This window comes from Camelus ferus, chromosome 29 (assembly GCF_009834535.1).
Source record: "Camelus ferus isolate YT-003-E chromosome 29, BCGSAC_Cfer_1.0, whole genome shotgun sequence".
NCBI lineage: Eukaryota > Metazoa > Chordata > Mammalia > Artiodactyla > Camelidae > Camelus > Camelus ferus.
In genome coordinates, this window is record NC_045724.1 from 25,412,406 (window position 1) to 25,436,844 (window position 24,439).

General features: G+C 45.3%; 1 protein-coding gene and 1 long non-coding RNA gene across 2 annotated transcripts in view; one reads left to right on the forward strand and one right to left on the reverse strand.

The window, feature by feature from the left end:
- XKR4 (XK related 4) overlaps window positions 1–24,439 on the reverse strand; it is a 285,138-nt gene that overhangs the window by 230,421 nt on the left and 30,278 nt on the right. The gene's annotated exons all lie outside the window — the stretch shown is intronic.
- On the forward strand, window positions 38–21,624 carry LOC116660518. Its single transcript, XR_004316097.1, has 4 exons — window positions 38–47; window positions 5,197–5,203; window positions 12,091–12,096; window positions 20,928–21,624. It is a non-coding gene; the product is annotated as an uncharacterized LOC116660518 (long non-coding RNA).

A 24,439-nucleotide genomic window follows, 5' to 3' on the forward strand; every position in this document is an offset into this window, starting at 1 on the left:
CCCAGCTCGCTTGCCTGACGGAGAGCCAGTTCCGCACTTCACTACACGTATGCATTTTCCCTGCCTCCCCGTTAACTTTGTTCAAAGTAATGCCCCAAGTCATTTCTGAATACCTCGCCCTTGACCCTGAGTGGGACAGACAGACCAAAAGCAAAGGTAAAAAGTGTCCTGGCTCATTTTATTTGTGCTTAAAAGTAGTTACTTTCTCTCAGACACATAAACACTGACATCCTCTTTTTCCACAAATTTCTTTGACTCTCAACTACCATATTTTATGAGCTCTCGGATGAAGACAGGTCCCTTTAACTCTGAAATGCCTCTTCATTGACATCGATTATGACACCAAAATTAGTTTTTTTGACATTGAGAATTCAGTGACTGTTTTGCTGATTATTTTCAGTTTTTGGAGTTCCTTTTCTTTTTTTTAGCATACTTTATGATATTTGCAAGTTTAGTACTGCCAAAATTTTATATAAACTACTCAAGCAAAAATATCTTGTTTGCTGGTGCTGATGATTAATGTTTTATAACACTGAGAAAATTAAAAATATATAATTGCCATGAATACTAATGGTGCATAATGTATATGAAGGTCATTACATGGTCAAGGGAAGATCTTTAAATAGCTGGCAAGTTGATTAGCCCTGATTCCTCTTTTGTCTTCCTGCACATGGATTCATTAATGCACCTCTAACATGTCATTAGTCTCACATTGAGAGGGTCTTACAGATCAGCACTCTAATTTCAAATAAAGACCAGTTAAGCCGTTTCATATCTTCATCCAAAAAGGAACCACCGGGAAAAAGAAGCACGGTGGATTCTCTGTCTCACCTCCTCCGGGACCTGACCATCGCACTTCCCAGGGCCGTCCTCCATGCCACCAGCCCGTAATTCCACAGATTTTGCCTTTGACGCAAAATGAACACCTTGTATGCAAGTGAATTCGAAGGACCGATCCTGAAGGACACTGGAGGGGTTGGGGTGGGTCAGGGAGTCGTCTCTGGGGAATCGGGAAGCGGAGTACACCACTGCTGGGCAAGGAAAATGGCCCTGATTTTCCGCCTGAGCACTGAGGACTGTATATCAACTTCGTTAGGAGGATCTGGAATAAAACCCAAAAATGTTTCTAAAAAGGCAACGGTACATATACATGGATATGCATTTCTCCATCGGATTCCTCACTCCATTTTAAAGAGCATTTATACAGCATTTACACTTATGTATAATAATGCTAATTATTTAACATCGTTGCCTGATCTTTGAATCAAAAGTCATAGAACCCACGGGGACAAACCAGGAATCCTGGGAAGTCTCCACTGAAGAGGAATTCTATTTGGAGCCACGCAGGTCCCCCAGAAACAGGAGCTTCCCCCCTTTTGTCATTTGCTCCTGTATTTTCTCCCTCAGGCCCAGAGGGTCCTCACTGTCTCCCCTGCAGCCCTGAATTCAATACAACCTATTTAAAGGAAAGACTCTGAAAGCCACTTAAATGCAAGCGGCTACGGTAAGCCAAAGTCTTCCCTTCCCAGGGTTATCTGCATGGCAACAGAGATCGGAGCCTTACGTTTAAAGGACTAAGCTTTCGATGTTCTGGCAGGTACACGCAGGTGTCCGGGGCGGGGGCAGATGTATTTTAGGGAGGGACGTCCCCGTGTCACTGAAATTACAACGTAAGCGCTCTTGCCTTTTGACAGGAAGCCCAGGACTGGAAACGCACATGAATTCTAGCTCTTCTGTACACCTGGACGTTCACGGGCAATGTAAGGCCTTGTACAATATGATACATTTGTGGAATATGTATTTCATAATAATTTGGGTTATTATATTTTTTAAATTGTGTCCATTTATACCTTTAGAGACATATACTAAGTCTAGATACTCTGCAGCGTTTAGCTCCGAATAGCCATTTCATATGAACAGATACAGTACAGTTTTCTTACTATGAAAAGAAAACCCTTTTAGTGTAGATTTTGGACATTTCTAAGCGAGCTTAGTTAGAATATTAAGAGGGCACAAGAGGCCCCGTTTCACATAGCAAAGCCCCACACTGTACTCTTCAGACCCAGCGGTGAATGCGCTTTGCGGGGGCTGTGAAGGGCCCGTCGCTGCCCAGTCCACAGCGGGCGCTCAGGGTGCCGGGTCCCGCTCAGGGCCTCAGAGAATCCAGGAGTTAGGACATGGACCATGATGGGAGGACGAAACCCATCAACTCAGCTGCATGGGAAAATGGCGTTGATATAGGTGAGTAAGTCTAGGGCTCTGTCTTATGTTCCAGGAACGCGTCTACAAACGAAATAAGGGTGTCTGCAAAAGCAGGAACGAGAACGGCCAGTCATAAAACTTGACCGCGGCTGCTGCGGCGCGCTGCCAGCGCCCCCACCGCACGCCCCAGCGGCCCCAGCACGAGAGCGGCTGGCTGTGGGTCCTCGGGCCCGGGTGCTGGCAGCGGCGCGTGGAGAAGGCTCGCCACGGACGTGACAGTTCAGCGCACAAGTCCTGTCTGCATGCAGGAAGCCCCCGCACCCTCCCCGGCCGCTGCCGTGGGTCCCGGAAGCCCCCGCACCTTTGCAGGACCTCCCCGACGCGCTGTTGAAGACCCCCGCCCGCGGAGCGCAGCGTGCAGTGCCTTCGAACTTCGCGTCTGGGTCGTATTTCAGAATTTCATTTACCCAGGAACATTTAGTGAACCCCAATTATATTGTGAGACCCTGTGATGAGTGCTGGAAGTACAAAGGTAAATAGCCCCTGGTCCCTGCCCTCAAGCTCAGACTAGGGAGAAATATTAGGTTGAACCACATGAAATTGCCCTTTTTACAGGCAAACACAGTCAAATATTGGCAGTTTCATGTGGTTCAGCCTAATAGGAGGCTGATGATGGTGAAGAATAATGCAGATGCACAGGGAATTATGGAAACACCCAGGGAGGCACGGGAACCTCCCTGAGAGGGCAGGAAGGCTCTGCCAGGAACTGGGTTTTGGGAGATGAGCGTGCCCCGCACCCTCTCTCCTGAGACTCGCTCTGGACCTCGTCTTTGCCGGGAGCTGCGGCCAGAAAGCCCTCTGAAATCTCAGCCCTGTGCATCCCGCCAGCCGACCATCCCGTCTTTCCTTCTGGTTCGTACCTACAGAGTTCCAGCGCCATGCCCACTGGAACTTTGGACCTGCTGATCCTACCACCTCCTCCCTGTCCCCCACCCTCTCCCCTCTCTCCCCAGTTTACACTGTATGCCAACCCATTTACATACTCCTGCGTGGCACCCGTATCGCTGCATTGTCCTCACTCCTGATTAAATCCAACACTCTGCCCACTTCAGGGCTGCGCCCGGGGGCTGAATGTGGCTGGAGTGGAAACACGACCACAGAGATGGTGTCACTTTACATCTGCGACCGCGCCCTTACTCTCCGACAACACCACGCCCCCCTTGTCCATTTATTCTCTCATCCCTGCACGGCCATCAGGCAGCTTCCCTTCTCCACAAACTGCAGCGCCTCCTTCCCAGCCGTCCTCCTGCCGAGGGGTCTCCTTCCCAGTAGCGCTCGGAGAGGAGCCGTCTCCGCCCCCCCACCCCACCCCCCCACCTCGCCACCTGAGTCCACGGCAGGTGACGCAGCCCTGCTGGCATCTCAGGCCAGCCCCCCTGTTTGTACCCTGATTCCATCTCTCCTCCAAGATCATCAATCCCACCTCCCCCACCTCTTCTGGATTATTATTCAAAACAGCAATTATCTCTTCCATCTTAAGTATCTTATCTTGCCTCCTTTTGATGCTCAACTCTTCATCGAAATTCCTTTGAAAGGTCATCTATACACGATGTTTCCAATTCGCTTCTCTCCTCATGTCCTCTCCTAGCTACAGGCTTTAAGGCTTTCATCCTTATCGCTCCTAAACCGCATATCAAGAGCAGTATGACCTCTTCCATTTTGGCTCAGATTTTCATAGCATTCAAATTGCATGCTCTCCAAAACCACCTCACACTCCTCTCCCCTTTCTGTTTGTATAGCATGTATTGCCTTGTAACAAAAAATGTGTGTATGCACACACACACACACACACACATATATACAATTTATTTTGCTTTTTATTTGCCTCTTGTCTCACCTACTAGAATTTAAGCTCTATGAGGGCAGGAATCTCTGCTTTGTTCACTGACAACTGTTCAAGGGCTTTGAAGCGAACGGTGCACAGCAGGCACCTAATACAGGTTCATGGGCTAAAAGAGTACGTGCAGAAGGTCTCCTCATATATTTAGGAGAAAAGTTACACACTTACAGTTAGAAAATAAATACGCACTGGGGGTGTAATACACAGCATGGCGACCACAGTCACATTGCCATACAGGTATACTTGATAGCTAGTTGCTGAGAGAGCACATGGTGAAAAGTTCTCACAAGGAAGAGACAGGTTTTTTTTTTTGATAACTGTGTGCGGTGATGAAAGTTAACCAAAATTACCGTGCTAATCGCTTTGCGGTCTGTGTATGGCAAGCCATCGTGCTGCACCCCTTAAACTCACACAGTGCCGTATGTCAATCATATCTCAATAAAACTGAAAAACAAAATACTTTATCATTAAAATTTTTTTAACATTTTTTATTGAGTTATAGTCAGTTTACAATATTGTGTCAAATTCCAGGGTAGGGCACAATTTTTCAGTTACATATGAACATACATATATTCATTGTCACATGTTTTTCGCTGTGAGCCACCACAAGATCGTGTGTATCTTTCCCTGTGCTGTACAGTATAATCTTGTTTATCTGTTCTACAATTTGAAATCGGGGTGGGAAGGGACAGACTGGGATTTCAGAATTCTTTTTGTTCCCGGCCTCTCACAGTGGGGCTGTTCTTCGCGTGCCCACTGACTTTCGCTACCTGTTCACATAAGAGCACTTGTGACTTTGTTCTCTCTGGGGTTGTTCTCTGCCTCCTGTGGATACTGAGGGGCCCACAGCGGGCTGCAGCCTCCCTGGGAGCAGGGTGGAGAGGGGGCTTGCGTCGCACAGATCAGCAGGCGGCACTGTATTCTGTCTGCCGTCATTCTCACATCTCCCTCCTGCTCTTCCCGGGTCTGCTGACCAAGCTGAGGCTCTGTGGGTTGACGTCTCTAGAGAATCAATGTCTGGTCTACCCAAAGGACGAGGGAGAAAAGCCATCTGTCCACATGGGGTGGAAGAGAGAGGTCCCTGAACTGCCCAGGACGCTCGTGTGTCTCCTGTTCCGCATGGTAACAGCGGACTCCTTGCTTAGTCCTTGCTTTGTGCACAGAAACGTTTCCTGGCCATGTGAATATGCGTTTTATGGGGATCCTGCCCGGTCAGTTCCTACCTCCAAATCTTAATTTAATCGACCTATTTCCTTTCTCAATAAATAATCTGCTTTTAATGAATTATAACTAATTTCTACTAAAGCATCTTAAGTGACTGTAGGCTATTTGCAACCTGCTAATGATCTAACGATGGGAATGAGTTTCATATCTCTATTGAAGTGCAGTGTCCTGATGAACAGCCCTTTGGCCCCAGCATATCCGCAGTAAAAGCTTTGCAGAGGACTTTCCCCGGTAGCGGTACCGCGAATATGGAGAGGAGGCTGTGAGGTCCGCGGCAAACCGAAGGGAGCTGGGTAACCATCTCCTGTCCAGCCCTGTGCATGGCTTGGTGGAATCTAGTATCTGATGTCTCCGACACTAAGGGCATTTTTCTCAGGACTCTTAAACTTTTCAAAATAGAAAAAGTTCCCGCCCCCCAAATAGTCAGAAACATCAACTCTTGCTGGGTTTTCAGGTTGCAGTCCGTAAGGACAGATATTTCACTCCTAGCAAACATCACAAGAATGCCGCAAACCTTTTTTCATGCAACTTTCTCAAAATTTCATTTGTGTAGAGACTCAACAATGGCTTGAATTGTCATATTTAAAATGTATCACTAAGATTTTTTGAAAGCATGGTAACAAAAACATCTCTTGAAAAACAATCTCTGAATTAGGAAAACAGAAGCTGAAAACAGAGTCTTAAGTTCAAAAGTGTGTGAAGGCCGTGACGGAAGTGCGACGACCTCCCCGCGCAGGTGGAGAGAGGAACTCAGCCTTCCTCCCCGTCATCGAGAGCCTGAGTGCGGTCAGTGGGCCGCATACGCTCTAATCTCTGCCTGGGGCTGTGAGAAACGTCAATAGAAACTGTGCTGGATGATCAAGGGCAATGAGTTTATCAATGTGTTTACCCTTCCTGGGAATACACTGTCATCAAAAGTGTGCTCTAAGCCAAAGCCAGCACACTCTGCCAGCTCCCCAGGCCCTCGGAGGTGTCTGTAGGTCTCATATCTTCATGAATTAACAAGCCTGGCTTTCCTTTTTCTGCGAGGCTTTGCGGTGACTCAAGCAGCACTGAGCTACCAGCTAGTGGCAGAGGAAACCCTTGATCTGCCTGCACCAAGGACTTGGTCTATTTCTATGATCAGAAGGGAAACAGAACTGGGCACTTAAAGCTAGTTAAGATTTGACATCAAAACAAGCCTCTCAAAGAGGGAGAAATTGTTATGAATCTGAGCATGTCGTCTTTGTACTGGAACTCATGGGATGATTCTCAGGGTTCACCGTGTACAGTAAAGTATGAAGAAACATGTGATTCAACTGACCCACACCTCATGTGTTTTATTTTTGTCATTAAAGTGGAAACACATCTATGAAGGCAGTTCTTCTCCTAGAAACAGCAGTGCCAACTGCCTCCTGCTCTTCTCTCTGGAAGGCTGAAGGTTGGTGTTACGGTCTTTGACGGTCCACTGGTCACAGGATAGTCTTTGAACATTTTCTCCCAGTACAGGTCCAAAGCTTTAAGAAGTAACTGGCTTTTTCTCCCTTATATCATCCCTTGGGGGAAAAACTGTAGGGTGAAATTACTGACAATATTCATTTTTCAGTGTTTGCTCCAGTGGAAGCTTTTTCTGTACCATGCTGGGACCAAGAAGTGTAGGTAAGCTGAGTAAACAGAAATAACCCATCCCATTCAAAACGTGGGAGACCCTTGAAAGGCCAGTGTGTTGCAAGATGTGTGTGGCAATTAAGGCGATTACGATCAACGCCAGTGTGGACCTTGAGTGTAGGCCATTCTAAATCAAGGAGGTGCACTAAACAACCCAGCACCACCTTGGCTCTCCCAAGGGAACACCAGAAAAGTACTGGTTGAAAGGCATTCCCAGGAATAGGAGTGATCACCCCCAGCTCTGCAGCATGTCAGCCCCAGAGCATGGGGTTCAGACTTAGAAGGATGTGTACCATATTTCAAGTCAGCCCCCAACCCAGTTACATCATTCAGTCGTCACTCTTCTGAAGTGAGTCACTGAGGCATGTAGCCATGCAGTAATTTACTGAGGGTCAAATATAGTCAAGAGATGGGCTGGAATCGGACCTCAGTGTCTTAGGCCACAATGCCATGTGATCTGTTTAGTTCTCTGACAAACATCACTTCTCGTTTGGACCTGACTGCTGAACTGACTGAGCCCAGAGCCAGACAGGCCAGTGACTTGCGCCTTCACTTTGTAATCAATGATCTGAATGTTTCTAATTTCGCAGGTCATCAGCATGAATAACTTTTTTCACTCTTTGTTTGGATGAGTACCACTGCTAGATTTAGTATATAATTTAACCTACATGAAAATTGGAAAGAATCCATTAAAAAGTGCTCTACACTTTGTAAGTACTAAGAACTTTGGAATCTAAATGACTGACCGTTCATTTGTCATTACTTGAAGACAAAACAGAATTTCCATAGCCTGTGTAATATTTTCTTAACTTTTGCCCCAGTAAAGGTTCTGTACAAAACCTGCCATTTTTTCTGTGAAGGAAAGATAAGAGGACATAATGAGTATCTTATTGGATTTCAAATCAGGCCCTAAAACTCTCTGGAGAGCCCTCCAAAATTACACAGCACCTGTTGCCCAGCTTTGACAGGGTTTAAACTATCAAAGCCACTACCTCGTTGACGTCTGGTAAATCTGACGTCTAGGGTCCTCGTTCGTCAGTACAGCTTCTGCTGAAAGCACCCTCTTCTGTTAATACCCGCTTTACCAGGCAAGCTTTCTAGCGAAGGTTAATGCAAAACTACCTTTTTCCTGTTGTAAGAGTGGGAGTTATTTCCATTTAAGTAGACTTTGCTGCTATTAGAAGACGTACAGGATAAAATGAGCAAGTGGGCATCACAACAGCAGGCTTAAAACCTTCATGCTTTGACACAGCAATTGTACTTCTGGGAATTCAGAGAAAGAAAGATACACACACACACACAAAATTACTCACAAAATTCTTTTTTTTTTTTTTTTTTTTTACAAAATTCTTCACTGTGTTTTGATGTAAACTAAGTAAAAACATGAAGGAAATGATTATAAATTAGGATATAATCACTCACGGTATATTAATAAGGCACTAAAATCATGTTTCTTTAAGAACCATTTAGCGATGAGAGGAAACGTTCGTAACGCAAGGTTAGGTAAAAACGGGACACACACACGTGCAGCCTGATTCCAGCTCTAACTACAGTCCATCTACAGAGCAAACTGTCTGTCTTTGCCGTTCAACAGAACTATACAACTATACGGATAGTAAGTAGGGGGCATAAAGTGACTTGGATCGTCTTTTTTTTATACCTCTCTGAATTTTTATAGCATGTATTATTTTTATACTTATGAAAACCAAAATCTGAGTTTTTTAAACTGTTTCTCCAGCTTTACTGAGGTATAATTGACAATCCCCAGGCCCCAGGAACCACATTCTCCTCTCTGCTTCTGTGAGTCTGACTATTTCATATCTCACGTATAGATGGGACCATGCAGCATCTGCCTTTCTGAATATCTGAACATGCTTTAAGTGCACTCTACCTGATAATTACCTGTTTTTGCCATGTAGCTAGATCTCTGTACTGGGAAAGACGGCACAATGCCTGCATTTTTGTATGGCTTCCTCACTGATCAGTGTATGGGCCTGTCACTTGGACGACAAGGAGGGACCTGCATTTGCAGTGTGACTGGCAGCATGTCTTTTGCTTCAGATGAAGCGGGTGATAGAAATCCACCTCCCGTTCCTGCCGCTTCTCCCTCAGCCTCTGCTTCTTGAACTGTCAGACCTGGTGTGGGGCCAGGTCCGTTTTTAAGTTCAGACACTGTCTTTTCAATGCACCTGTGAATTTCACTTTGTAAACCAGAAATGTAGGTATAGATTCTGGATATAGTAAGAGAGTGTTACTCGTGGTCATCACCTGTTAGCATGCTGCTGGGTGAGACAGGCTGTGCACAGGCACTCTGGTGGGGTTTGGGGATGCACCACCAGAGCTTGAGAGATGGATAGGAAAGAAAAAGATAGCCTTGCGTAGACAGAAAGCACCAATACGTTACTATTATTAAACCTCCTTTAAATACTGAAGGCAAGTTTAGTAATTACTAAATCAAACACTGCTATTTTCAACCCATTATACCTTGGCAAAGCCCTGTTCCTTAGAGAGCTGAGATGGAATGAGGAGGGAAACATTAACTGTCTCACTTACTGACATGAACTGAGACAAACGCATTCATTCATTCTCCCTTCATCCATCTGCCCCTTCCTTCCTTCAAACGATGCTCTTTGGCACCTACTGTGCACCAGACCTTGCAGAGATACCTCTGAAGAAGACACCATCCTCTTCCCACGGACCTCATAGTTTATCGGAGTATAAAACACACAAGCAGTTGTGACAGGTGATAAACATTACATGAGAGACACTTACAATGGCCTGGGCCAAGTCCAGAAGGGAAAAAAAGCATTGACTTGTCCGGTATTATCTGAACTGGAATTTCCAGGACGAGGAGGAATTTGCTGAGCAGGGAAAGGGAAGAGGGAGCAAGCTCAGAGAGCTCGTGGAGCACGGGGCTCGGGCTCGGCAGTGTGGAGACACGGGGTCTGCTTCTGGAGTAGTGATGGCCGGGTGGGGCAAGCACCGGGGGCCCTGGTAGGGTCGCGAGCGTGGAGGTGAGGATGGGAGAGGGACGAGGGCTCAGGCCCGACTTGCTAAGTGTGAGTGATACTGTTGCAAAGAGCATTCCACAGTTGTTGGATGCTACAGTTTTATTTTATCTGCATAGCCTGGAATAGCTAAATCTAACCCTCTATTAACAACTGTCTCCCTCCCACTTCCTTCTTCAGTAACTCGTACAGTCAACTACAACATACCGGCATCAGTCTGCAGTAAATCTGCTGTGTTTAACTTATAAGCACAGATTTGAATGTAAACTGAACCCAAACAAGAAGAGAAAGAAATGGCAGAAAAAAGCGGCTGCAGTTACAGTTACTCGGCGTGTTTGCGCACAGTCACGACAAGTGCTTGATGATAACACTGCTGCTCTGATTAATTTCAAGACTCAGTTATGTAAACCCGCACAATTAGCCAGTGACCCGTGAAAGGGTGCTCAGGTCCTCTTAGAGCTGCACAGCATAATCGAGGTCCTGCTGGTCCATGTTTCACAGGTGAGAGAACTGAGGCTCGGTGCTGACCATCGAGGAGCACACAGCTAGAGGTAGAGTGGCCCGAATTGTATCTGCATCTCCAGGGTCTTCCTGCTGCACCTCGGTGCACGGCTGGAAGGCAGCCATTTCCAAGATAAACAGCAGGTCAATATGGTTTCCCCTTGTACGGACTTATTACCAATAAACAGCCAAGGCTCCCGGTATGGGTGTTGACGGGCAAGCCCCCGGGGACCCAGCACCACATGCTGCCGGGTAAGTTGTCCTTTGCACCTAAAGCAGCGCTGCTTCTGCTGCGGGTGCGAAGAACTAGGCTCAAATGCAATAGCTAGTCCCTCCCTCCTTCCCACCGGCGGCCGCTGCCCCACCGGGGCCGCAGCTAAGCTATAAATACTCCAAAGGGCAGAGCCCGTGGCAGCTTCTGAAACGCTCTTTTCAGTGGATGACCACGAAGAGAACGATCATCCTGTTAGTTATCAAAACGGTCCCCATGCTGCCGAGAAACCCTGAGGAACATTACGTAATCTCTAAATTTAAACTTTTTCTCCATTCCGAAGGCTCCCCGCCACCCCATCTAGACCCACTTCTTTTCTTCCTTTCTCTTTTTCTCCTGTGTGTGTGTGTGTGTGTGTGTGTGAAGCTTTTCAAATGCAGCATCTCTGTGGTACTGTCCTGGGCACCTGCCTCCCTGCATTTTCTCCTGTTTCACATGCTTAGGGCTGCTCTTTATGACAATATTGCAATTTTTGCCCCTTACAAGTGCTTAAACAAAGGAGTTCAGCTGAAAAAGAGAACTAGTTGACTGATGTAAGTGAAAGCAAATCAATTAGGTGATTCCACGGGCAACCAGAACACTCGGAGGGCCCAAGCACGGTACGCAGACGTCACAGCACCTCGAATGGAGAAGTCACAGCTGGCAAGCTGCCTCTCTGAGATCCAGGACCAGGGACACTACCCATCATCCAAATAATTACGTATGAGCTTGTTCCCAGGCAAACACTGAACAGAACTACGCCTTAGAAGTCAGAAAAGTCAAGCATTTCCTCAACGGCGGGTTCTGCGTGCCATCTAGTTAAGCTGTGGGAGAATTTGTCTCCTTTGTACTCGTGTCTCCAGTATTACCTTCTTTCTCAAGAATTCAAGGGTTAATTGTAGGAAAGCAAGTCACTGAGAAGGAAAGCCCATTCTCTGCTAAGGCTTCTTTCTGGGACAGAGCCCCGGAAGCATACAGCCCAGCTCTGAGGAATAAACCACCAGCTTGAATGTAGCTGCACAGAATTTTAATTTCCCCTTAAGCTAACTGATCACTTCATGGGTCTAGGTTTGGGTTTTGATTGTGAAAGGAAATAAAGAAAAAAAAGGAAAATTTTTAATTATTTCAAAGACAAAATAATAAATTATAATTACTCTAGATAACTACATTGGATAGAATTCAGCTTGGTTATTGGAGCAGGGGTGGGGGAGAAGACAGAATTTAAGAATTTCATGGTGTCATGTATTTTACATTATTTGACCTGATGACTTGACAATGGCTGAAAAGAGAAAAATTCACATCACTTTCCAGGTCTGGACATGAGACACATTTCTCACTGAGGAGACGGAGACCATGAGTTCCGAGTCAACCTGAGCTATGGTAATTCTTAAGAAAAGGAAGCTGTGTGCCTTGTGAAATGCTTCCTTCTTAAAACCAAACCTCTCAAAATTCAAATACTGGAACTCTCCTAATGAGTTTGTGCATTAAAGCTGTTACATGGACCAGGGTGCCCATAGTGCAACCTCCCCCAGCCCCCACCTTTTTCAGCAGGTTAGAGGAAGGAGGACAGAGAGTCCAAGGCCACCAGAAGTCCCAGCCCTGTCCCTTTCTGCCTGCAGTCCTGTCCTCCAGAGATAAACACAGCTACGACTCTCTGCAGGACAAAAGTCTTGGCTCACAAATGTAGACGCTTAAATTTTTCTGATTTATGTCACTCATTTGGTTATATTTTCCCCTTTGGGCACAATGTCATATTTCCGACAGGGAACTGTAAAACATACAAAATAGGACCGAAGCACCAAAGGACTTGTGGTTTTACTTCTCGCCCATCGTTGGCAATCTGTTCACCTGACATCACACACTCACAGAGGCTCTTCCAGAGCCTAGATGCAACAAGCTAAGAAACACTGCACTTCAAGCCAAATGCACAGGCTGAGGAGGAGGAGGAAGGGATAAGCAGGCACCAGCCTCCTGCCTGCTGGGAAGAGGAGTCCCTCAGCCATGGGCAAAGCCTCTCCATCCCGCATCACAGCATCCACGACTTGACAATGCCAGGCACTCTACTCTTGCTGCACTGGAAATCGTTTAGTTTGTCATCTAAGAGTTGAGAGAATCTGTAAAGCACGAAAATTAGAATCTGAACTATGAGGTTCAGCATAAAACAGGACGTTCCTCATGATTAAAAGATGAAAGATGTTATTAGACCTCTTCCCTACAGGTCTTTAAAAACTGGAGAGCGGTCGCCCCTTCCAGTGTTCTCAGCTCACTCTTGCAGCTGGTCTAGCCAGCCTCTCCAGTCCGTCACTTACGGTGCTTGACCGTTGGATAGGTTGATTTGTTTGGTTATTTATGGTCAGTGATTTTTTTTTCAATAAAGTTTCAGTCTCTTTTCTAATGAAAACAGATGTTTATTGAATCTGTAAGATAAAAAATGGACACCTGCACCCCGATGTTCACAGCAGCACTATTTACAATAGCCAAGACATGGAAACAGCCTAAATGTCCATCAACAGATGACTGGATAAAGAAGAGGTGGTATATTTATACAATGGAATACTATTCAGCCACAAAAACGACAAAATAACGCCATTTGCAGCAACATGGATGTCCCTGGAGAATGTCATTTTAAGTGAAGTAAGCCAGAAAGAGAAAGAAAAATACTATATGAGATCGCTCACATGTGGAATCTAAAACAAAACAAAACAAAACAGAAATACAAAACAGAAACAGACTCATAGACATAGAATACAAACTTGTGGTTGCCAGGGGGGTGGGGGGTGGGGGGTGGGAAGGGGCAGACTGGGATTTCAAAATGTAGAATAGATAAACAAGATTATACCGTATAGCCCAGGGAAATATATACAAGATCCTGCGGTAGCTCACGGAGAAAAAAAATGTGACAATGAATGTATGTATGTTCTTGTATAACTGCTCTACACTGGAATTTGACACAACATTGTAAAATGCCTAAAACTCGATAAAAAATGTTAAAAAATAAAATAAAAAATGAAGCAGATGTGAACTGATTTTCTTAGATCCCTACTTCTCACATTTACGGGGACACATGCTGAAAAATAGATGTCTGACCTTAGAGATGCCTAGAACCTGCTTTAAAGATAAGCATGAGTATGTTCAAGGCTGGGACCTACTCAACCATTCTGCCCTTGACTCCAATAAAGAGCTCGCGTTATGTTCGAAGGCCGCGTCCCATCGTGTTGCACGCAGCCTGGCTCCTCCTGCTGCGGCACGGTCCTCTCTCGGCCGCAGCACCTGCTGCTGAGCGCGGGGCCGCACGCGGAGGGCGGCCGGCCGCGGGGACGCCGGAAGGGCTGGGCCTCTTCCCGTGCGCGGTGCCGCCCCTGCCTCTCCGTCACAGTGCCCGCATCCCCTCTCCCTGAAGTCCCCCACCCTGAGACAGTAACAGCAAAGACCTTCGCTGAAGGTGTTTGAAGTTCTTGATCCGAACCAAAGAGAAAAATTATTTCAAGCCTGTTTTAAAGATATGAAGAATAGCCATCTTCCTCTAGAACTGGATTGTCCAACGCAGTCCCCACGAGGGGGCTACTCGCAATTAAAATTACAAACTCAGGTTCTCAGTCACAGCCGCCACATTTCCAGTTCTCAGCGGCCCACGTGTGGGTCAGCGCGGCAGCAGAGCACATCCGTCCCTGGAGCAGCTCTGCCAGGAGAAGTGCTCCTCTAGAACAGACAGCACTTCGTAATGGGATGTTATTCGTCCTGTTAGAAACTCGTTTGCACTTCATTGTGCTGATTACATGCTACTCGCGCTGCTTCAGAAAGTCCCCTTCATCCTCCTCCCCAACTCCGGGCTGCACTTCCGCGGTTTAGGAGGGCTCCCAGGGACAGCCTGGCTCTTCCTGGGGAATTTCAATCCTTTATTTTGGAGCACGTGAGGAATGCATACCCCAGACTCCTAGAACTCATAGTCAAGCCACTTTGCAGAACATAAGCGGCAGAACACAACCAGTGTCGCTTCAGATCACATTTCATGCTCGGGCGGTGACTCGGGTTACAGCGTTCTCCTGTTGTTCACATTTCCAAAGCATCAGCTTTATTTCACAGCTTACCTAACCAATAAAATAAACCCAAGATAATATCTACACTACCAACTGAGGCTAGCTGTTTTTCTAAACCTAAGTAAGTGGTAATGTCTTTGTTTCACAAATAGATCTGCTTCCAATAATGAAACCATGCAAGTCACTCCTCGAGACTCCTAAAGCGAACCACCCTGCCAGCGTGGTCTCACGCTGCACCTCCTGCAGACAAAGTTCACATGAATGGAAAGATATACATAGATGGCCCTGTTCTTAAGGACTTCACAAGGGGCATGCACCTCGGTGGGCACACATATAATTAAAGGAGTTTATTTCAAAATCTAGACTATTGAAATCTGTTCCAGGTTCTTAAACAGCGCACAAAACATCTTAAGTCAAAGTATGTATGGGTTGCAACTAACTGAATAGTTGCTAAAATAATGCGATTGTTTTAAAGAGCTAGACATGCTCTTTAGATGAGGATATTCATAATCAATCAGCCAGCAAAGCAGCCATCGAAGCCCCTCCCCTCCCGCCCGAACTGGGCTGAATGCACCCGGGGGAAGGGGCACTACAAAACGGAGCTGAAACACAGGAGCGAATAATCCCGCTAGGAAAATTAAATTTGAAAAAATTCTATGGTAATTTTGGTGCCAGTGATTTTAAATATATTCTGTTCAGGAGAACGAGAATCTATGTATCCTGAAATATGAGGACTGGCTTCAGGGACAAAGTGGGATGTCAGGGAGCTTTTTAAAGGAAGAAGGAATTGGGATGGCTGGCGGGAGGGAGCGGGAGTGGGTTAATTTAAAAGATGGATGCAGGGATGAGTGGACGTGTTCCATGAAGAAGAGAGGGGAGGGGCGGATCTCGCTGAAGCTAAGCCCCTGTGCTGGGGAGGACGGGAAATCATGTTAGCCGTGAGCGAGGCCTAGTACTAACGGTCCCAACTGTTTGGACGGTGGAAGTGCATTTAACGTATTTGATTCAGGGCAGATCAGGGACCACCCTTTCCATATAGAACTTCTTTTTTCTGTTGTTCTGTTTTGTATTTGACGTACAAGTTTTTCCCCCAAAACATGGATTGTACGCCAAAATCTAAATCTAAGGAGATTTCATAGAAAAATCTGGCTTTCCCAATTATTTTGAAAAGTTGGAAGATGTAAAAACCCTAGGCCAGAATCCATCATGGCAACGGTTGTCTAGAGCTGAATGAAGCAGACAGCTCTCTTGAAGTGGGGATCTCCTGGGCTCCACTCCTGTGTCTAGTTGGGGCTATGCTGTTGTTGTTGGTTTCTGTATTGGAGGGTGAAAAGGGAAGCAAATCTTTGCCATGACTCAGTCTTTACCAAATCAGGGCAATGACACCTAGACCAGGAGGCCCCTGAGATTTCAAGGAAAATGGAACCAAGCGTAACTCTCTGTGGTCTCGAGGGACATTAGAGACTTAACACGCAGAGTTCTCACTTGCTGTTCCGCACACACTTGTACTACCTGGCCCACAGGTCCAGGGGCGCGTCGCTCCTGTTGAGGAGCCCTGACAAGAAGAGGGGCACAATGAACGTGTCGTTGTGTCACAGAGACTGATCCCATCAGCAATGAGCTAGGTACGTTAGAGATGGCAGAAGACACAGCTGAGGAGGCCAGCCAAGAGGCTGTTGCAATAGTTCAGTCCTGGTGTGGTGAAGATCTGAATTGGAGGAAAGGTAATGGAACAGGAAAGGGAAAGGGTCGATTTGGTATAAATGACAGATTAGCTATTAGAGGGAAAAGTCAGGTAAGAGACAAAAATCATTCCAGCAAAAATACTGTAGGAATTTGCTTTTCCATTAAGGGTTAAGGCCCCCCCCCCCCGACACACACACACAATGCACTTTTCTCCCTTTTCTAGAAAGTCCCACCTTGCTGACTGTACTGCCCTGCCCAGAGATGGACACCAAACTTGTTTGTAGAATTGAGTGACAATGAAAAGAACACAGATCGTATAAATAGGGACTCAGTGCAAGTTCTGCCCAGCCTCTCCTTCACAGTTAGACCGCGTGGCCATGAGACACCCACGGTGCCACTCAACCCGGTGGCATGTGGTTCATACCTCGACGTGCCCGAGATGACCTCTAGGTCTGGCTCTCTTTATTTTCAATTGAAGTACAGTTGATTGACAATGTTGTGTTAGTTTCTGGTGTACAGCATGGTGATTCGGTTATACGTACATATATTCTTTTTCATTATAGGTTATTACAAGATCTTGAATATAGTTCCCTGTGCTCTACAGTAGGACCTTGTTGATTTTATATATAGTAGTTTGTATCTGCTAATTCCAAACTCCTAATTTATCCCTCCCCTCTTTCCCCTTTGGTGACCATGAGTTTTCTTACTATGTCTGTGAGTCTGTTCCTGTTTTGTGAGTAAGTTCATTTGTATCATTTTTTTAGATTCCACATTTATATGTGATAACATATGACATTTGTCTTTCTCTGTCTGACTTACTTCACTTACTATGATCATCTCTAGGTCCATCCATGTTGCTCCAAATGGGATTATTTCATTCTTTTTACTTATTCCATTACTACTCAGTCACACAGCTTCTTTATCCAACCGTCTGTCAATGGACATTTAGGCCGCTTCCAAGTCTTGGCTGTTGTAAATAGTGCTGCTATGAACACTGGGGTGCATGTATCTTTTCGAATTAGACTTTTCCCCAGATATATAATTGCTGGATCATATGGTAAGTCTATTTTTAGTTTTTTTAAGGAAACTCCGTACTATTTTCCACAGTGGTTGCACCAAATTACATTCCTATCAACAGAGTATTTGGGTTCCCTTTTTTCCGCACCCTCTTCAGCTAGGTCTCTTTAAGTTGAAAATTTTTAATCTCTTTTGTGCTCTTTCCTTCTTTAAATAATGATTCCTACTTTTGCAGAAGTGAACAAAATGAAGTTTTTACATTTCAAAGATATTAGCTTTTTTGAGAAAAATCAAAATGGTATCAAATGTTACTCTTTTTCTTTTTCTTTTTTTTTTTTTACATTTTGAATCAGAGATCAAATGACTCTGGAGACTCTTGGGCAGTGACTACGAGCTCAGCAATTCCACTCTTAGTCAAGGCTCAAGAGAAATGTGCACATATGTTCACCAAAAGGCAGGCACTGCATAACAATGACCACAGTAGCACCTTCTACAGCAGCCCAGCTCGGAAAGAAGTTCCCAAACATCCAGCAATAACTGAACGACACAGTAAATTTGTAAGATGGAATACTACACAGCAAGAGTAAATGAACCACAACAGCACCCGATGGGGATGAATCTCCTCATTTTGATGTAGAATGAAAGAAGTCAGACAAAAATGAAGATACATCGTATGATTCCATTTATGTGCTGTTATAAGGCAGGCAGAACTAAGTAATGAGTGTGAGCTGTCATGCCAGCAGTCACCCTGGGAGGACTGTTGGCCGGAGGGGCATGAAAGGGGCTGCTGGGTCCTGCTGCTTCACTGGGATGCTGGTGACACGGCTGGGCTCGTTGGGTGAGTCCGCCTTGGGCTGGACTTCATTGTGCATGCTTGTGCATGTATGTTACACTTCATACACTCACACAATACATGCTTACTGAGACACAACCACAGAAGGTGTAAATCCAGCATTTCTAGTTTCAAAGTTCTGAATATTGGTGGATTTACTTACCAAAAATGGGAATTTTAAAAGAAAAAAGAGTCTATTGAATACTAAGGATTAATACACTTACAGGTCCCACTTTTTTATTTCTCTATATTTAAATCTCTGGAGGTCAACTCTCCAAATCTAAGTTGTAAAAAAAAAAAAATTATCTACGATACACTTGAAATAAAATGTTTTAAAATATACTTGAGTAAAACAAAATGTGTAATCAATATTTAAAAATACAGAAATCTTTTCATGTTGAACAAGTTCTTGGCCCTGAGGTCTGCCCCTCAGAAGGACCCAGAAGGACAGATCGGACCACTGACAGCTTCTGGAGGGCTACGCGGGACCCGGAGACGGAGGGCCCGGGAGAGGCAGGTGGACCCTCGAGAGGACGAGGAGGAAAGAAGCAGCTGATGAGCAGCTGAAGAGAGCCTTGTGAGTCTTGCCCCTTCCACTTCTAGCAGAACGGCAGCTGCTTCTGCTTTTGAGAAAAGTGGAGAAAGAAAGGAGAGGGCTGAGAGCCAGTTTCAGTGAAGTACAATTCTCTGATGAGACCCACAGACGGACAGGACAAGACTCAGGAGAGCAGCAGTGAGCCGCCGGTGCTGGGGGTAACGGCTGACAGCCCCCAGAAGCCGGAGGTCCCCGGAGCCAGGCGGGACAAGCACCCTTCAGACCAGTAGCAACACTCAGGCTGATGTGTGCCATCTGTCCCCCTGCACATGCTTGTGTGTCCACTTCGGTGTGAAAGGAAATGAAAGGACAGAGAAGTTGAAAACCCCAGCATCGTATTTTCCAGCGCACCTCCAGTGCCACAGTGTCAGTGGTCCTCAGTGCACCTGAGGGAGAGAGGCTGAGACAGTGACCCATGCGGAGGTGCTGGCAGGGGGCATGGGGGCCTCCGACCCAGCCCTGGAGAGGGAGCCCTTCACTGAGCTGAGAGTGTCAGGTGCTGAGACGGGGCCCCGGTGACAGGAACATCTCTCAATAAGCAAAGGGAAGACGTCTCTCTGTCACACACGGCATCGCAACCTGAAGCCTTAATAACAGTTTATGATCGAAACAGTGGCCCCCAAAGAAAACCTTTTCCACAGACTTCCATGATGACCACACGCTTAAGTTTTCACACTTCTCCCCCTAAGAGCTGAAATGAACTCCAGGGTTTGAAATGAGCAATTATTTCAGTGTGCAGATCAAACTCAACTCTGAGATAATTACAAAAGAAAGAAACAGATATTCTGCCAAGATGGTACTGATCCAGAATAATTTAGAATTTTTGTTATAAAGAAAGAGTTCACCATATAAAATGGTCTAAAAAGTGATATTTTTCTAATTTAATAAATCATATAGGATGTGAACTTTCCTGTAAGACTTCCCCAATTTTTTGCTAGCTTAAAAATCAAATGTTAGCTAACTTAAGTGAAAAGGAACGAATGATTTATAAATACATTACCCTTAATTATGCATAATTTGGTAAATTAAGGACATGTGCTTAGTGGTGTACATATTTAATTAAACAAAAAAAGGTTTTAATATTATTTTTTATCGACGAGGACGACATAAACAGCAGCTAACCCTTCCTGAGTACGCCTTGCATGCCAGGCACACTTTAAATTTGGTAGCTCGTGAAATGCGCGCACGAATCTTTTGAGAGAGCCGGTGTTATCACCCCCGTTCTGCAGCAGAGCCCTGACAGCAAGTATCCTGTCCTCTGAGTAACCCGTCTCGGTGGAATCCTATTTCAGTGAGGGCTCAAAGGTACTTAAACAGCACTTCTAGCTTTTCCCTCCTACAAGTCCTCTCTCGTCGACGAATTGGACCCTCCTGGGACAGAGATGGGGTCAACATCTCTACTTCCTTTTCAGAGAAGATGGACCAGTTTCAATTTAGAGAGCTGTGTGAGGAGTGGAATTGGAGCCTCCACAATCTTGTCACAACACAAAAAAATACACACACGGCAACACTTAGCGGTTTCACTCTCCGCTGCGGGCAGAGCAGGGACCGAGTTCTAACCCCGCAGGCCGGGGCGCTGCCTCACTCTTACCCCAGGGTGGCCCCTTGGCGCCTGTCCCTGGTCTCACTCCTCTGCTCTCCTCCCGAGCTTGCCTCCACGGTTCCTTCCTCTCTTTCCCGTAGATTCAGCTTATCTTCCGGCATGACTCCTCCGCTGCCAGTATTAATTCTCTCTCATTTTTAAAAAAATTTAAAAGTAAGCAACAATGAACAAAAGAATCACCTGCCTCAACCCTGCATTCCTACCTGGAACCTCTGCCATCACCTCCCCCAGCACCGTGCCCAGCATGGCCGACTGTCAACAATACTTGCTGGAAAAACAAGATGAGCTGAAGGCAGACCTCACTGAGAAGAGAAATCAGTAACCGACATTGAGCTGTCATCAGTCGCCCGGCCTTTGCTTCGGCGGGGCTTAGCATCCGTTCTTAGCTACCATGTTTTAGAAATATCCAAGGTCCTCTTTGGCAGTCATTGTAACTAATGTATTTCTAGAGCATCCAATGAAGAACTTCATTTTTATCGGTTACACCTTTTTTTTTTTCCTGAAAGACTCTCTGAATATTTCCCAGAGAGTGTGCTCTGGAGGACGAGGAGGAAGAGAAGGAGTCTTGGCAACGTGAGAGTCAGCCCCTTCAAGATGACCCATTACTGGAGGGCAAGAGCAGAATGAACTCTGAGACCTGCAGATGGTTACGTCCATTGGTTTCAATGGCTTCCTCACCCATCATACCTTTTCACCTAACTTACTAACAGCTAGTAAACTGTCCAGCTGAGCCAAATGTCAGCAAATGAAGAATGGGTGAGACAACAATTTCAAAAAAGCATCCTTTGGACCAGGGAGCCATACACAGAGACCTGCTTTGGAACTGGCCCCACTCCTTCGTATCCATGTTAGGACACAAAGTAATGCAGGCTTCAAGGAGTCACTGATCCAGCCTCCCTCCTCCTGTCTTTCCAGTGATAGAAATCTTTGCGCCCCACTCCCCTGCAAAAGCCTCCGCCTAGAGAGCTTGCCCCAGCACTGGACGCTCCCCTGAGCGATGCCAGACTCTGTATTAGGCATGCACGGACAGCCACTGCTTCTTAGTGCAAATAACACCGTCACGTGCGCCCTCTGCACTAGGGATTATGAACACTCTGTCCGAATTGTTCTTTCACTGCAAGGTTGGGTCTTCGCTGCTCTATAATTTTCTGTGAAGTGTCTGTGCCCCTCCTCATTTTTAGCTTTGGGTTGTTAGTTATTCAGCTTTTTGGGGGGGGTGTATTTTTATATTTTATCTCTTCAATTATATAATAATCTCTTAAAGGGCTTGAGAAAACCTGCTATTTTTCTGAGATTTCTCTTTACTTAATTGAATGCCTTCATCAGAGTCGGTGCTCAAAATAGAACTTGACTGGATAATAATGGACAGTTGGAGTCATCACCTTCAAGGTACATTTTAAGGTCTCTATCTCGGCAGAGGTTAAGAAACCTGGAAGGAATTTCAGGAATTCTCTTGTTTATCTTCTTCTTCTCCCCTCTCCTTCTTTCCCTCCCTACCCATTCACCTCCCAACTTTCCTTTGACTTCATAGAACTCCTTCCAAACTTTCTTCTGGCAGATTCTCTGGATATCTGTCCCGGAGTTGACATGAGAGCCTCGTCTTAAAGATCACTGGAGGTAAAGTTCTGCCGCGGAAGCCCCGCTCCAGGACTAAAGGGTCCCGTCTTTCTCAGAAACATCTAGCTTTTTCTTTCCTTCCGTGCTGAAGGCCGTTTACAACCGGAAGGCAGGGGAGACGCCAAGGGCATTGTTTTAAACTATTTTAGGAGCGCAAATGGTTTACACTTTAGCTAAAATCATTCAGCAGGCTTTCTCATTTCTTCACCCAACTGCCACTTTAAACTCTTCATTTCTAATTAAAGAAAGTAATCGATTTGTTGGATCACACCAGATTTATCCACAGTAAAAGGAGAAACCGCAATTCATTTACTATCAGGCAACAAAAATTATCGAGACCTATAGACTTGATCTACTCCAGTTACTATTAAAGGGCAGCCTTTGTGGTAACACAGCACGTACAGGCTTTTACACTGTTTTTGGAAGCAAGAATATTGTGTCAAATATACTATCACCCCACATAATACCACTTATTCCAACTCTCATGCACCTAGCACCTTGCTCATGTGAGTAAAAGAAAGAAAGGATATGGTCTTTATTTGAAATGCACATACTTACAGAAAGCCTTAGACCAATAGCTAAACTGAGGAGATACTTTCTTTATAGGTAAATCCCTTCATTTCCAATCTGTAAGGGATGGGCAGGTGAATATTTAGAAATTTTAGACTGTTCTCTCTGAAGGAAGGAAAAAGAAAAAAAAATCTTCGACTCCCAAAACAGTTCCCTACTCACCCCAGGTGTGTCCAATATACGCCCCGGTTCTAAAATAAGTGTGTAATTACACATATTTCCAGTGTACAATTTGATGAGTTTTGATAGATGTACACACCAGTGAAACCACTACCATCATCAAGACAGCGACCATTTCCATCAGGAACCATGTCACAATAAAGGTGTTAAAAAAGATACAGATTTGTAAGGTTTAGTCACATCCAGAGAGAAATTCACTTTATAAGCAATGTGTATGGAACCACAGGGTGTTTAATCTGCATTTGGGGCGTGTGAACCTGGAAGGCTCTTTTGGGATCAAGTTTCATCTTTGAAATCACAAAATCAAATTGTGTTAAAAATTTGGGGAAAAAAATAAAATAAGTGTGTAATTGTATTGTGTGTGATTTGTTTGCAGTAAAGGCAAACTTTTGACCATGTTGAAAGAAAATCTAGGAGAAAAATAAAAGATTTGTATCCAATCTCTTCTTTGAGGAAGCTCCCCGCCTCCTAAAACAGTAGCCATGGGGCAAGACCCACACAGCAGGACTGGCATCTGGGAGGCACCCGAGGCGGGTGTGACCGGATGCCCTGCTCCGCCGCTCAGCCAGCCCATCTCCTTCACCTTGACTCTGAGGCTGTGAAAAGGAGTCACCCAGGAATCTGGAGCTGATGTTACGGTGTAATGGGATCCACGGCAAACTTCAGCTGGGGCTTTACTCTGCTGTTCTTTGAAAACTCAACTACCTGGCGACACTCCTGCCCTGGGCTTGCCCTCGCTCCACCACTCACCTGCGGTGGCTGCCGAGAGCCGTGCTGTCACCGGCCTGCACCGCTTGTTCTCAGTGGAAGGAAAAGAGTTACCTTCACATGGAGAAAGACTGAAGCTACTGGTTCAGATGCAATCTTTGGAGGATCTGCACATTTCATTATTCCTATTCATTATTCATAAAACACTCATCCGATATTTCTAGCATACCTACTGTGTACCAAGAACTTTGTCAAATACAGAGGTTTATAACACAGGGGCTAGAGAGTGTGAGGTTTAGACTAGTGTTTCTGAAGTTGTGCAGCATAATTAATTTGCATAATCAATCTAGGACATTAACACCATCATAAAAAAGAATACATTCTAGTCCATATATATAAAGAGATACACTCTGTTCCATGTATATATGTTACATATGTACATATGGTTTGCATGACACAAAATGTGACCATTGTTTCATGAAATTTCTGTTTCAACTCTGCACGCATACACATCGAGATATGTGTAGATACACATGTGTATCTAATACATCTGCATTTACCATGGCTCTCTGTACTAGTTCACAATGTAATAAATATATTTCTTACTATGCGTGTTGTAAAATTTAAAAAAAAAGAGAGAAAAAAACTATCACAGATTCCCTGCCACTAGGGTCCAAATACCAGTTTCCCCACCTACTAGCCTGGAGCCTTCAAAGTTCTCTGCGCCCCGTATTCTGCACCTGCTAATTGGGGCCGGGGCTGTGAGAATCACATGAGGGGAATCACCTGCAATGCTCACCGCAGTGCGTACATATCTAAGCTCTTTTCATCAAAGGCGTGAGAGAATTTCACCAACCTTCTT